Genomic DNA, 15,764 nt, shown 5'->3' on the forward strand with positions numbered 1-15,764 from the left:
CGCCTATAAAATGTAAATAATATCTTAAGATATTATTGTTACAAACAATTGAAAGACTAAAGTGTATTACCTCAGTTTCTGATCTAGTGCTTGTACTCTTCTGGAAGTTTCTGTACTGTGAAATCTGTCGCACTGTCACACTGTTGTCCCATTGCTCATCGATTTGCTCAAGCAGACATCAGTAACGTCTCCATAGTGAAACTTGTTGTTACTGTTTTTGGCATATCGAATACGCCACAGGGAGCCTGTCAGGCTCTGCTGTGCGGGCGGGATACTCTCGGTAGTTAGCCGGGCTCTCCGAGAAGGACAGAGGAATCGAACCTGGGTCGGCCACGTGCAAAGCAGACACCCTACCCACTGTGCTATCTATCCAGTTCCTGTGAAATCTACTTAGTCTAATATGGAAGCTTCAGACTCAAAGGTCTTCCCTTGGGCTTGTCGATGTAGCTTAGCACTAGAGTGCATGCTTCTGTCACACATGAGTTAAAGAAAAAAGTCTTTCTGCCTCTGAATTCTTTTATTCTAAATGTTAAAGGAATACAAATTGAACCAGAGTTTTAATTCATTTTGAATAGGAGAAGTTCTGTACCTATTAATGTTTCAGACTAGAACAAAGAAAGATATAATAGAAAACCCTTTAGTTAGTATGGGTAACTTCCAAAATTTTCCTGTTACATTTTGAAGAAGGTTGATGGTTGACTACTTGTGGCAATAAGATTGTGCTAAATGTCCTATTTAATCCCCCATTATTATTTTCATTCAACAATATATTTTGATCATGTATTGTCAATGAGCAACATTTTCTTAATGAGCCGATTGGTTAGGGAGACACTAACAGACTGGAGAATGCATGGGCAAAGAATATTTCTAGAACTGGAGGGCCATTTAAAGGAATGGGACTAATCATGGAGCCATTAAGTAAGGGACTGGAAGTTGACATCTGAGATCATATAGGGAGAAAAGCCAGAGGAAGAAGGTTGGTTGCCCAAGAACCCATTAGTCAAATTTTCCTGCTGATTACTCAACCTAAGGACCTCAGATCTCATAAACTACTTTCAAACACAAATCAGGGTTATTAGAAATAGCCTTTATGGATGCCTACATCTACTTACCTATTACTTTCAAAATCGAGGAGTTAGAGCTATAGTACAGTGAGTAGGATACTTTGCCTTGCATGTGACTGTTCTGGGTTGCATCCCTGATATCTCCTATGGTCCCCTGAGCACTGCAGGAGTGATTCTTGAATTTGGAGCCAGGAATAACCTTGAGAATTGTGGATGTACTCCTCCACCCACCAAAAAAAGAACTGAAAGAATTTCAGAGATATTATTGCATGAGAGGAAACAGACATCTACCAAGCAGAGGGAGCTGTTTAAGATGACAACAGCACTGCAATTTTTGTTAATTGAGCCATGTTCAAGTGTGAACCATCAGTGATAAGTACAGCATTAATGCATTAAACGTCCTCCCTATGCTTCTGTCTAGGATGGCATGATGAGTACCCGTTTCGAATGTAGAAAGGAAATAGATAAACCATTTGTATTATCATTCCCATAACTAAATAAACTAAGGTTGTTTCTGTACTTATGACAGAGAACCAAAGCTTGATTATTTTTCTTTCAGAGGATGACTAACCTAGAGTTGCAAGCCTACGTTGCGTGACCTTTTTGGCATTGATAAAGCAACCTTGATTCATGATGCATGAGCCTGGGCCCACTAAGAAATGCTAGCATGTTTTTTATTGAATATGCAAACACATTACTTTCTAAGGGCTGAAATTTTTAAGTGACATTAAGCTCCAAGACCATCTATAGTTAATATACATTGAGGCCAGAAAACAATTTGTAATTTTAAAGGGTAAAATGCAAAGAGAAACCCCAACTAGGCAAATAATTTATTTTCACTGCAACATTCACTACCTTTTGGTTCTGCATTCATTTATCTCTATTAATCCTGCCAGCCTCACCAATGTCTCCATGGCAGCCTTGAACTATGAACTTCAGTGGACAAGAATACCTCACTGCAGCTCCTGGGGAAAGCTGATGATCTCAAACTAGCAAGTGTTGTTGGCTTCTAACAAACATTGCCTGCCTCTTGGTAGAGGGAACCATGATGAAATGCCATCGATAATAATGTTTCTCTCAGGATGGGACTTTCGGGAGGTCACATGGTAGGAAGGGGAATACAGGCAAGAGAGCATAGACTTTGGGCATGTCTGTTTTCCACTCGACCCTTAAGTTCTTCATCTGAAAAGCTCGAGGCTTGGAGGGAAGGATCAGGAAGATAAAAAGAGGGGGAACATGTAGAACAAAAAGCACAGCTCAGACAAAAATGGCTTGGTTATTGCCAACCCCTCTTGGCCCCTTCCCCCACTGCCCCAATGTATAGGCATGCTAGCTTTGCCCTTTTAATTGATCACAGTCTGGTCTTGTGGAAGAAGCTGGAGCTTTCCTCTCCCAGTTCTTTTTCTGGAATTCTGCACTTTTCCTCTCCATCTGCAAAGTGAGGGAGTTATTTTCTCATTGGTTTTCAATCAAATGTGCTGCCCTCCCCCCATGCGCTCTCTCTCTCTCTCTCTCTCTCTCTCTCTCTCTCTCTCTGTGTACATGTGCATGTGTGTTGTGTTTGGGTCATACCAAACACTGCTCAGGGCTTACTCCTAGCTCTGTGCTCAGGGCTTACTCCTGGCTGTGGTGCCAAGGTCAGCTGCATGCAAGCCAAGCAAACCCTTTATCCCTGTACTATTTCCCCACTGCGTGACTTTAGCCTCTTCTAACTAACCCCTCAGGATTTCCCGCAGGCGTCTATGTCATAAATAGCCTCCCAGGTAATTCTGGTTTTTTGGTTCGTTTATTTTACTTGGGGGGCCACATCTGGTGGTGATCAGGGGATTACTCCTGACTCTGTGCTCAGGAATCACTCCTTGTCGTACGAACCCTATGGGATGCCAAGAGTGAACGCTAGTCTGCCACATGCAAGACAAGCACCCTACCCACTGTACTAACTCTCCACCCTCGCAGGTGATTCTGGTATGTATGTTGAGTTTAGTGCCCTGGCCAACCAGTCCTGCATGGCTCTCTCGGTGCTGCTCTCTTGAGAGATGAGTGAGAATGATTTCTTCAACCTTTCCAGACTCCGAGGACTCGGTTGTTGCTGCTCTGGTGGTACAGGATTCACCCACTCCTGTCTTAATCGTCTTTCTTCCCAGAAGGAATTTTACAAAGGGTGGGAGTGTGTGTTGGGCAGAGGGCATGAAGTGGGTGCAAAGGCAAACTCTGTAGAGCCAGCACATGGCAAGGCCCCCAGATGCTGCTCTTCACATTCCAGATGTTGGTTATGTGGGCCTTTCCCGTGGAACTAGATGGGAACCTGATTCGTTGATTCCTGACTTTTCATTACTCCCCTCTCGGCTGCGTTGCTTGGTGTTTATCGCGATGTGCTGTAGAAGCGCATACTCGTTTGAATTCTTTGTAACGAGAAGGCCAGGGCTGGCTTGAGTTAAAGGTAAATATGGTAGACAAGGAAGGATTGCCTGTTGCCTGCTTTTGTTTGTTTATCTGTTTGTTTGGGGGCCACACCAAGAGAGAGACCTTCAGGACTTACTCTTGGCTCTGTACTCAAGGATTACTCCTGACAGTGTTGGGGGACCATATGGGATGCTGGAGATCAAACCCAGGTGAGCCACGTACAAGGAAAGTGCCATACCTGCTGTATCTCTCTGGCCCCTGGTGGGTTGTTGTTGTTGTTGTTGTTGTTTTCCCTCTGTAGCTTGCCTGTAGAGTGGAAAGAAGGCACTGGGCAGTGCTGGACCTGGGGATATTAAGTGCCAAGCCCAGAAACAGAGTTCAACAAATGTAACAGCAGCCCATGAAAGGGAACCTGCACCCTGACCTGCAGTCGGAAGACCTAGATGTAATTAATCCCAGCTGGGCTTGACTTGCAAACCCATAACCCCCCTCATTCCTTGTTCTCTGGTTCTAAAACCAGGGGGCTGGACTGATCAGTAATGTTCTAACTTAGACCCTCAATGATCTGAGATTATCCTCAGCTACCTCTGTGGTATGGAAGGTGTGTGGGGGGGAAGGGAAACAGCAAAACCCAGCCTCTCTAAGTCAGCTTCTCAACCTTTTTCTGACCATAACCCCCTTACAATCGTGTTCACTGCATGTGCCTGCACCTGCTCATCCTGCTACTTGACGCTCTAGTCTCATGGTCCCCTATGAGTGGGCTTCCCACCTGTGTCCCACCTCAGCATTAACTCATTAATTTGGTTGAAGTATCACGTGTATCACTTGTCATCCCGTTGCTCATTGATTTGCCCGAGCGGGCACCAGTAATGTCTCCATTTGTCCCTGTCGCGTGCTAGTGTAGCCCAGTGACGTTTGCTCATTCCAGGAGCACTAAGAGCATCAAACCATTCATTCAGGGTCTAGACAAAGATGTCTGACCATCTTGTAGTGGGCGGCCAGGCATTCTTTTGACATCTCGTGGAATCCAGTCGGTAACAGCTCTAGTCCAGCTGTCATCTCCAAATCGCATTATGTGTCCGGCCCATCTGATTTTCGTTGAGGTAGAGGAAGAAAATTCAGCCTCACAAAAGCTTTATACTAGGGAAAAAGAAGACATTGAGGACCCCTGATGGGACTTACAGAATATCCTGGAGGCCCAGAGGGGACCATATAGTCCCCAGTTGAGAAACACTGATCTAACCCACCATTTAAAACCTCGGAGTTTTGCATATCTCCCCTTGTCATCATACCCATAACACGTAGTTCCCAAACTTTTCATTATCAGCCTTCCTTTATACGCGGCAAGTGTTTTATTTCTATGGACTAGATCGATTGCTGTTTACTACTGGCTTTGAATTTAAAACTGCAAACATTTCAAAAACATGCATTAACTCAGTTAAAATAACAGCAAGACACCTATTCCATATTAACATAAATAAAGTCTCTTTAAGAAAGAATACTGATATCTACAGGGTAAAAAAAAAGAAAAAAGAAAAAAAATTATGGCAATGTTTTATGTTCTGTAAATGTCTTTGATATTTCATCGAAGACAGATGGAGTCTCGTAGTTGCTTCTGCAGTCAATCTGTTATAATGTGTTAATTTGGTTGAAGTAGAGGAAGAAAATTCAGTGTTACACTAACTTACACGGGGAAGAGAAGTCCTTGGGGCCCCACGATGGGACTTGTAGGCCATTGGTGTCTTCCTGTCACATGTCAAGAATGGCTTCTTTCCATGTCAGGTGCTCCATGGAGCTGTCTGGTGCCTGCAATATGGAGTGATTGGTGGCATATCCCATCTCACAGTCCCTCTTCAAATAGAGAAGCTCACTTGTTATATGTTTCATATCATGGAGCTACTGAGACTTTTTGTTTGTTTTGTGTTTGAGCCGCACCTGGCGGTGCTCTGGGCTTAATCCTGGCTTTGCACTCAGGGATCAAACCTGGCAGGCTCAGTGGACCATCTGGGGTGCAAGGCAAACATCCTACTCACTGTACTATATGTCCAGACCACTACTGAAGATTTTTTAAAATCTCTGTATTTATTTTTTATTGATTTATTTTCAACTGATTTATTGAATCACTGTGAGATACACAGTGACAAAGTTGTTCATGATTGGGTTTCAGTCATATAATAATGTTCCAACACCTGTCCCTTCACTAGTGTACATTTCCCACCGCCAGTGTCCCCAGTTTCCCTCCTGTCTCCCCCCAACCTGCCTCTGTGGCAGACACTTTCTCTCTCTCTCTCTCTCTCTCTCTCTCTGCATTATGGTTTGCAATACAGGTACTAAAGGGTTATAAATAAAGGGATATATTTTACCTCTTTACTGCTGAAGATTTTGTGTGAGATGAAGAATCTGCTCCTTAAAGAGGTTTTGCATCCACCCACCCAAATCTTACTTTACTGAAGAGCCAAGGATGTGGGAGGCAGTGGGCTCATTGAGCATCTTTCTCTAGGCTTCCTCGCCCCAAACAGTGCAAACCCTTTAGCTTTAGGGTGTTCAGCGGGAGTGCCTCCTCACTTCTCAGAAACCCACATGTCATCTTAACATCCAGTCTCGGCTCAGGAAGATGGCACTGAATGCCTTACGAGATTTAATGCTTCTTCAGAATGGGGCTGACCTGCCCAGACGGAGCTAGAGGCTGGCGGAGGAATGGATTCAGTGTTTGTCGAGCTGTCTGCTCGCTGTGAGGAGAAAGGCCAGGAGGGCAAATTTCAGAGATATACTTATATGTCATCATCTTTCGAGCTAGAGATTCATCACTGTTATTTATTTGCTAGATTTATGTCAGATCTTTATTCCGTAAGACAGGAGCTAGTGCCAATATCATTGGATCTAAGTGCCCTCACAACTCATTGATGTTTCTTCCCATTTCTTGTCTAATAGAGAAGGCGCTACTTTGCTTTCCCCGACTTCCAGAGTCATTATTGATTTCATGTCATTTCTTTTAGAAACTCACCGCCTGGGTTTTGTAGGGTTTGACTTTTTTATTTTTTTTTTCTTGTTGGGTCACACCCGGCGATGCATAGGGGTTTTCCTGGCTTTGCACTCAGGAATTACTCCTGGTGGTGTTCAGGGGACCATATGGGATGCTGGGATTTGAACCCAGGTCGGCTGCATGCAAGGCAAACGCCCTACCCGCTGTGCTATCGCTCCAGCCCCGGGTTTGACTTTTGTAGATGAGAAGACTCCATTTCTCTGGTGGGAAAGAGGCAATGAAGCCCATTGGTGTGGGCCAGGAGACAGATGGCCAGTGATCCTGCAGAGCTGCCCATTTTCTCCTGCAGGCCAAGAGGCCCTTTCCGAGCTGTAAATGGCGAAGAGGAGACTCTTCTCTGTCTTAACCCGCTGTGTTCCTAAAACCAGCCTAAACATTCAGTAAGAGGTCCAGCCCTTAATGCCCAGGATTAGGCTCAACCATTTGAGATAACTGGATGTCTCTGATTTACTGGACCTCTCGTAGTGAGAGTGTCAGAAATCAAACTCAGTCTCTGGGAGAAATTGGAACCCTTGTCATTTGCTAATGAGAATAGTAAAATGGTGCGGCTGCTATGGAAAACAGCTTGGCAGTTCCTCAAATTATTCAACAAAACCAAAAAAACCCAAACAGACTAAAAGAAAAAGCTCCTGGGGCCAGAGTGATAGTACAGTGGATAGGGGGAAGGGCATTTGCCTTGTATGCAGCTGACCCAGGTTCAATGCTTGGCCTTGCATATGGTTCCCTGAGCACTGCCAGGTGTAATTCCTGAGTGTAGAGCCAGGAGTAACCCTTGAACATTTCCAGTTGTGGTTCCCCACTTCCACAAAAACTCCTGAACTAGAGGTCATGATGTCTAGGAGAGGGCTATGACTCTATCATCACTCTTTCATGCACTTCTGGGTATGTTGACAGCCCCTTCTCATAATTTTTTTAAATGAGAATGGTACCTACCTCACAGGTACAGTGCAGCTTACATGTTGGTGAACCAAACTGCTACCGCCTAGAACTCTGATCTAGAATGATTAGTTATGTTGACCCTTTGCTTCCTCATTTTATGCAATGAGTATAAACTTTTGTTGAGGATGAAATGAAATGAAATGTGACTTTGGACAAGTCCTTTTCTCTGCCAAAGCATGTGAAACGCAGAGGTTGGTTTTGATGGTCTCTAAGGGTAATCTTCCACCTTCAATGGGATTTTCACGTGTCAGGATAAAATAGCATTTTTACATGTGATTACATATAAGAATGAACTCCATCACTGAGAAACACAACTGTTTGCCATGGTAATAATTCCCTTCTTAACACTGTCATTACTTGGGCCCTTCAAAAGGAGGCACGTATTTTAATTTCTCATTTTATGCCTCTGTCTTTTGTGTGTGTGAATCAACAGAGGTTGGTCCAGCCCTAGCAATTCTCAGGTTTACTCCTGGCTCTGCAGTCAGGGAACATTTCTGATGCACTCAGGGAACCCTGTGGGGTGCCGTGAATTGAACCTGGGACAGCCACATACAAGGCAAGCACCCTCCCCGCTATACTATTTCTCGGGCTCCTGTATCCTTTTTAATTCTATCCATGTAATTTAGTTGCACTTTCATCTGGATAAGAAATATAGGTATAATAACAAGAAGCACCCCCAATGAGAGAGACTGAAGAGAGAGAGAAAGAGATAGAAATTTGTTCTGCCTGCCAAACTCTTATTCCTTCAGGGCCCTGGCCCACCCATTGTCACCTGATTTATGTGCAAGAGAAGCAGCGAAACATGGTGAAGATTTACACCAGGTTTTCATCTTCGAGCTACTGCCTCTCATTCTTGTGTATTCAAGTGCCTGGCACTCAGAGTCTGCAAGTTTATTCTGGGATTGCAAGTGAAAAATGCTTCCATGAGAAGCTCAAACGAGGCATCCCAGTCATCTCTTGGGAGCATGCTGCAGCATCATGCAGTAGCCAGTATGCGACCCAGTGTCAGTGTGATTTACATACAGAGAGGATCGGGGTCTACAGGACGCTATATGCAGGAGTGCTTCATGGAAATGTCTCTTGCAGCCCAGGGTAGGACAGAAGAACTTCCACGCCAGAGGATACCAGGATATCGCTCAGATCATCACTAGCACATTCTTTTAGTAGCTGCGCAACCGTGAGCAAAGTATTCTTTGAATCTCACCCAACTTACTGTAATAAAAAAGAATGATGGTTGGGCCAGAAAGATACTACAGGGTTAAGGTGTTTACCTTGCAGGCTGACCTGATTCAATTTCCGGTGTCACAGGAGTAAGTCCTGAGTACTGCGACTTATGACCCCCAATCCTCCCTGAAGACTTTAATTTTATTTATTTTGGTTTGGGGGCCATACCCAAGGGTGCAGAGGGCTTTCTCCTCACTCTGTGCCCAGAGGTCACTCCTGGCAGTGCTGGGGGGACCATATGGTGTGCAGGGGATCAAACTAGGTCAGCCACTACACCTCTGGGCTTGAATGATTAAATATGGTGATTCTCTGTTTTCTCGTTTTATGCAATGAGTATAGAGTTTTATTCAGGATGAAATGAAATACGGTCCTGTGAAGTATATAGAACCTGGCATGTAACTATGGTAGTTCATGCCATGATTGCTTCTATTTAGCTATCATTTCCAGTAATTTTGCTAAAGATCGATTCTGTCTATTCCTTCAAATGATTTGAAAAGCTAAGACCATATTTTGTATTCTTGGTAGCCATTCTTAAAACTTCAGATGAAACAGAAAGTGGAGAAAGTGTTGCAATAAACGAAGATCTATTTCCTCATGAAAATGACCGTGCTGTACCCTCACACTGAGAGATGTTCAAAGCCTCCAAGAATGGTTAGTTGGTCCTGATTCAGCAGAGTCCTTAATAGTGTCAGGGTAAATCCAATGATGAACATTTCATCTGCCAAAGAAAAAGAGCTTTTTTGTGAGGGGTCTCTAACATACCTTGGGACTTTTGGACTTGCCACATTGATAGAGACTAGCAAGGTGTATGTGGGGAAGAACAACTGTGTTTTACTTTTTTTAAAAGCTGATTTTTGACAGTGAAATCCATCACATGGATTTTGTGTTTCCTTGCCCTCCAATGCGTAGATCTTTGGGACTATCTGGATCACAAGGGGTCGTTTTTCATCTTTCAATCAAAATTATTGGTTCTGTTCAGTTTGGCAGCTTTTTCTCAACCACTGGTTTGTGTTCGCTGTTAGATATTATTGGAGCTCACAAGGAGGTCACAGTTCGGTAGAGAAAAATGAGGCCGAGAGATTTGAAGTGAACCCCCAGCAAAGTAGAAGCTGGCATTTGAACACACTTCCATCAGATGCCAAATTTTGTGCTTGCCAGAACTAGCCCATTGCATCTTAAAAACCCTTTAGCCCACTCCTGATATGGGATGGAAGTTTCATACTACATCCACTGTCCCCTACTGAACTTTGACTTCAGTAGAGATGACAGGCCCTTGTTGAAAGCAAGTGACATGGCCCTTCCTTCCATGGCTCTCGACTCTGGCCTAGAGGCTTGACTGTAGATGACCCGACAATGAGCTCAATTCTTCTCTTTGAACTTGCTCAAGCATTCCTTACTTTGGATTTTTTTTCCTCCTATGTGTTTTACACATGTTCAATTGTGAATGGAGGCAGTCTATCGCATGTTGGCAGCTTGCCATGCTTGGGTCTGCATCTGCGTAGACTATTGCGCATTCAATGGAGTAGCAGCCTGAAGCTGAATGTGAAACGTCTTGCGGAACCCTCCCCCGCTGATCTGAACCAGTGCTGAAGCAGCACCGGGGACCCACCAGAGCCCCAGTTTTAAATAAGGGGAAACAGGATAGACACACATTTATATTCTATTTTTAAATGCAACTTTTCCAGGCCCTGCTTAACAGAATGCCAGATCTGTTATGCCCAGGAAATCTCTAAGGGACACTTCTGGTCTGCCCTTCCTTCAAAGCAAAGTATTCCTAGTGATCAAATTGAGGGAACTTGTTGCTGGAACCTATCCTCTGCATACAGATGTTTGGGGAACTCTATCAAACCACTGTCGGCTTTTAGTGGAGGGAATTGCCCTGTGTCTGTGTACCTTCATTCAAACAGCTTCCTGGCATTGTGAGTGTGGATCCTTTTCAGGAGGAGGGAGGAGAAGCCAGCTTTTCTTTTATGGCTTTCCATATTTTGGTTCGTTGATTGATTGGTTCGGTCTGGTTGGTTTGCTCCCTGACAAAAGACTCCTTTTACGACTTTCTGAAAGATGAAATAATCGTGTAGGTGCTTGAGAGATGTTTCCAGAAGGCATATATCCTGACATAGTCAAGGGCAAGTCCTGGTGAAATTCTTTTTCCACAGATATTTGAATCCCTTGGTCTCCAAATTCTTAATTAGCTCATCACTAGAGGGCACTCTTATGAAGCCCAAATGGGAGGATTTGACTCAAAACTTGTGTGTGGGTGTGGGATGAGCCGAGGGGCTAGTTTCAGGAAGGATTGCAGAACACAAACAGCTCAGAGGACACATCTGCAACTGGGAATCCACTGGTTGGCCAACAGATAAGGAAATACTTTCTGAAAACTACTAATTAACAACCTTCCGCATCAGAGCCACGTGGTTTTCCAAATGTGCTTGGCGCTTTCTCAGGGCCAGGTATTTGGCATCCTTTTTGTTGGTTTTGTTTGGGGGCCACACCTGGCGGTGCTCAGGGTTTACTCCTAACTATAAGCTCACGGATCATTCCTAGTGGGCTCAGGGACCTATAGGGTGCCGGGTGTCAAACCCAGGGCAGCCTTGTGCAAGGCAAAGACCCTACCTGATGTACTACCGCTCCAGCCCTAGGCATTCTTTCTCCAGATGAAGAGTGGGGGCACAGATTGCTACCACAAGATGTGGTCAAGTTGCATTTAGGAAGGGGCCAGACTCTATAGTATCAGTGTATCACGGTTATCTCGCTGTTCATCGATTTATTTGAGCGGGTGCCAGTAACCTCTCCATTTGTCCCAGCCCTGAGATTTTAGCAGCCTCTCCTTACTCGTCTTTCCCAATGATTGGAGGTTTCTTTCAGGGCCAGGGTAATGAAACCTGTTATTGTTACTGTTTTTGGCATATCGCATATGCTATGGGGAGCTTGCCAGGCTCTGCCATGCCAAGAGTCTATAGTACAGGAGGTAAAACACTTGCCTTGCATGGGGCTGCTTTCACTACAATCCCAATTTAAATTCTGGGCACCCTATGTGGTTCTCTGAGCACCCCCAGGGGTCACTCTTGACCACACCTCCAGGAATAGCCCCCAGAGCACCGCCAGGTGTGGTTCAACTGCCCCTCCCATCCCTTCCCATCCCCCAGTGCATTTATGCAGTAAATAAACTGTAAGGTGGGCCTAGAAAAATGTGTAAATGTGTTGACAATTGGACAGCTACTAGGAGGTGGCTGGTAATTGAGGAGCAGCAATCTACTAGGTCATACCAGGATGAGGATAGAAGGGCACAGTAAGTGAGGAAAAGGTAGGAAATCAAAGACACCATGAATCCTAGAACCAGAGTCAGTGACCTAAGAGGTGGAATGGGCCACTGTCTTGGTCACTCTGGAAGAATTGCAGGGAATCAGTTCCCGGAGAATGTTAGATGCCACTGAATTGCAATCACAACCATAACTATGTTGCTGCTTTATTTTTGCTGGGCCATGCCCACCCATGCTTATGTGTTACTCCTGGTTCTGAACTCAGGACTTACTACTGGCAATGCTCAGGGGACCATATGGGATGCCAAGCAACATGCAAGGCATGCGCCTTATCTACTGTACAATCTCTCTGGTTCTGTTGGTGTTTTTTATTTTCTACATCACTCTTCATAAAACCCAAGAATCTATTTAGGGGTTTATTTGGTGGGGGTCAAAGTGTGGCCATGGAGGTCTCTGCTTTTGTTTTGAAGGGGTTGGGGGTGTTGGGCCATACCTTGCAATGCCTAGAGCTCTTCCTAGCTCTGTGCTTAGGGCTCACTTCTGACAATGCCAAGAGGATCATATTAGGTGCCAGGAATTGAACCGAGGTTGGTTGCATAGAAGACCAGTGCCTTAACCCCTGATCTGTCTCTTGTCCAGTGTCTGCTGATTGATAGCAAACACCAACATGCCAGGCTCCGGGCAGATGGAGAAGCTACATGAGCAGAAAGAGAAAGAGGGGTGGGAGAATCAATTGTTCATCAGTTTGATTTTCCTGGTATAACTTTTTCTTCCAAGAGAGCAAACCACTTTATATTTCAGATAAACAAAGTGGTTTCCCTGGACAGAAATATGATCGACCACATTTCACCTTGGTTATTATTGCTTTGGCCATGTTCTCGTTTACACAAAGGCTTGGAATATTGGGTTTTGGTCTCCCTGAACTATGAATGGAATGTTGTACTGAGAAAATGACTAGAGATTACTGTACAGTTAATTGACATGGCATCAAAAGAAAAGATAAGCGTAATCCAAAGTATAAAATATTGAAACTAGAGGATTTTAGAAATGACTCTGTGAAAATTCTTTATTTCATTTATTTCCTTGAGAACATGACAGAGAATTTTCCTGATTAAATATTTTATTGACTAAAAAAAACAGGATTAAAAGCCAGGGATCCAGATTTTAAGGCAAGGATCTCAGATTTTTACATCATCCTTTCCCCCCAAACCCCCCAGGTCTTAATTGGGATGCTAAGTTAACATGAAAAGACAGTTTCACTTTTATTTCCCCATTAATATATATCCATTCCCTTCATTTTTACCTTTTTCTTTCCCTTGACTTTTGGGCAGTATTTCTCTCTCTCTCTCTCTCAGACACACACACACACACAAAAACACACACAAACACATCCACCCTTCTTAACCCCCACCCCCGACACCCTGTGGTGCTCAGGAACTACTTATAGCTCTGTGCTCAGGAATGACCCCTGGTGGTGTTCAGGGAGGCATCTGTAGTGCTAGAGATTTAACTAGGATTGGTCACATGCAAAGCAATTGCCGTATACCCTGTTCCACTGGATATTTAATCACATCGTTTTCAGCTTTGGCCCAGACAACAAATACCCTTATTTCTTCTTCATTCAGGGTTTGAGTTACAAGCATGATAGCCACAGCTTCTTTTATCCACTATCTGCTGTTACTACCCATGGATGTGGCTTGCTGACAAGGAATGAATCGAATGGAGTGTGAGGCTAGCTGTTCAAAAGCATCCAATGAGGAAAGAAATGAGCTAATATGGTACTATAGTATTAAAAACTGCCATACAGAGACTTACTGGTTTTAGAGTATATATTAAGTAGCAAGAATAAAGAAGTCCATGGGGCAATAGCAATAGCCCAACTGAAAAGATACCTGACTTACAGCCTTCTGGGGGACTTTTCACAAGGATATACCATGCCTAAACATAACGTTCTTTCCAGACAGAAAGAGAATTCATTCAAATATTTAAATATAGAGGTTGAATCCACCAATGCCACTGGATATATTTTGCACATGTACATGAAACCATAAGGTGAAGAAATCTCTTCCTAGAGTTAGTATTATACAGTTTATTTCTGAGGATCTGTTCCAAGCAGAACCCTAAGAAATCTTCTCTTAGATTGTAAACTCTATTAAGGCAGTGAACTGTATCTGTTTTACTCACTGCTATATAATCCATACCTATAACAATGCTCACTATTAATAAATACTAAATATTTACAAATCAAACATTATCCATCATGATAAAAGGGTCTTTTCAAAACATGACTTGTTTGTTTGTTTTTGGGTCACACCTGGCAATGCTCAAGGGTTAATCCTGACTCTACCTTCAGGAATTATTCCTGGTAGTGCCTGGATAACCATATAGTATGCCAGGGATTGAACCTGGGTGAACCGCATGCAAGGCAAGCACCATTACTGTATTATTGTGCTAGCTCCTCAAAATATTACTTTTAAGAACAGAGTTGGGGGCCGAAGCAATAGCAAACTGTGGAGGGCATTTGCCTTGCACGTGGACAACCCGAGTTCAAATCACTGGCATCCCGTATGGTCCCCCAAGTACCGCCAGGAATAATTCCTGAGTGTAGAGCCAGGAGTAGCCCCTGGTTGTGGCTCAAAAAAGCAAAATTAAAAAAAGAACAGAGTGAACATTTATGTATGAAGTGAATTCATAAAGGTAATTTGTTTTTCTCTAATCATTTTGCCTCTCTTCTCTCCCCACACCCACTGGCCCATGTTCTCCATGGCCTTCGATTCACTTCCAATGATTGCTCTCTTCTGATTGAAACATCTTCATGGAACGCCACTGAATACTCCACCTCTGGCTACCTGGACTCCCAGGTAAGGCAATGCACTTCCAAAAAAATTTTTCTCGGTGCAAATAACTCGGTAAACTTTACTAGGAAATTGAGACATTTACATAGAAGTGAAAAAATGATAAACTCAGGGAACAGCAATTTCCCTGTCTAAAGCAAACTTGGTCTGGTACCCTTGTAAATCAAGTATGTCAATATTTATATTATGTACAGTTTCTATTAGGGCAACAAAGTACAAGTGACAACTTGACAATTCTATATATTTGGCTTTGGAATTTTCTATTATTAAGATCTACACCCAACTTAGTGTGTTCTCATATTTTTAATTTTTCACCCAAATAGGCATCCTATGCTTTGCTACATACAGTGCTTTTGCTTCTCATAGCACTTGTTTCTCCAGTAGTATTGACAAGTCACAGAACCAAGGAAGAGGGGCTCAGCCACACCAGAAACTCACAATAATAAAGTTATATTACTTCTCAAATAATGATGACAATGCTAGGCAGACTCTCTGAAAACACTCTTGGAACTCACTTCTCAAGCCTACATACATAGTTGCCGTCGCAACCCTCAAACCATGCATGCCATATAGCTTCCTTTGTACAAATAGTTATATTGTAATATCCCCTATTTTGACTATACATAAACAAAAGGCCAATTGAACCTATTTAACTCTGAGGTTGGCCGTTGACCTCTGTGTAACTTTACAGCCCCTGCTAATATCAGAGATTCACATCATGGAATTAGTGTTTGTGACTCTTAAGGCATGTGTTATGGAAACAGGTAAGCATTTTGTTCTTAATGGAGAAATATTGCTTACTTTGATGGATGCCTTGCACGTGGTTGAAAGGGAGTGGAGCGATGATTTATATATCACTTTGTGTGTGCTTTGAATTTTCATCTTTCTGAAGAGCATCAGCAAAGTCTAATCATTCCTTTTTCTCTCTTTTACTAATTTCATTGGTTAAGCTTCCATCCATTCCAGGTAGGATTTT

The 15,764-nt window shown here is 43.4% G+C and overlaps 1 protein-coding gene across 3 annotated transcripts in view; it reads left to right on the forward strand.

The window, feature by feature from the left end:
• HS6ST2 (heparan sulfate 6-O-sulfotransferase 2) overlaps positions 1–15,764 on the forward strand; it is a 368,682-nt gene that overhangs the window by 237,601 nt on the left and 115,317 nt on the right. The gene's annotated exons all lie outside the window — the stretch shown is intronic.

Source organism: Sorex araneus, chromosome X (assembly GCF_027595985.1).
Source record: "Sorex araneus isolate mSorAra2 chromosome X, mSorAra2.pri, whole genome shotgun sequence".
Taxonomy (NCBI): domain Eukaryota; kingdom Metazoa; phylum Chordata; class Mammalia; order Eulipotyphla; family Soricidae; genus Sorex; species Sorex araneus.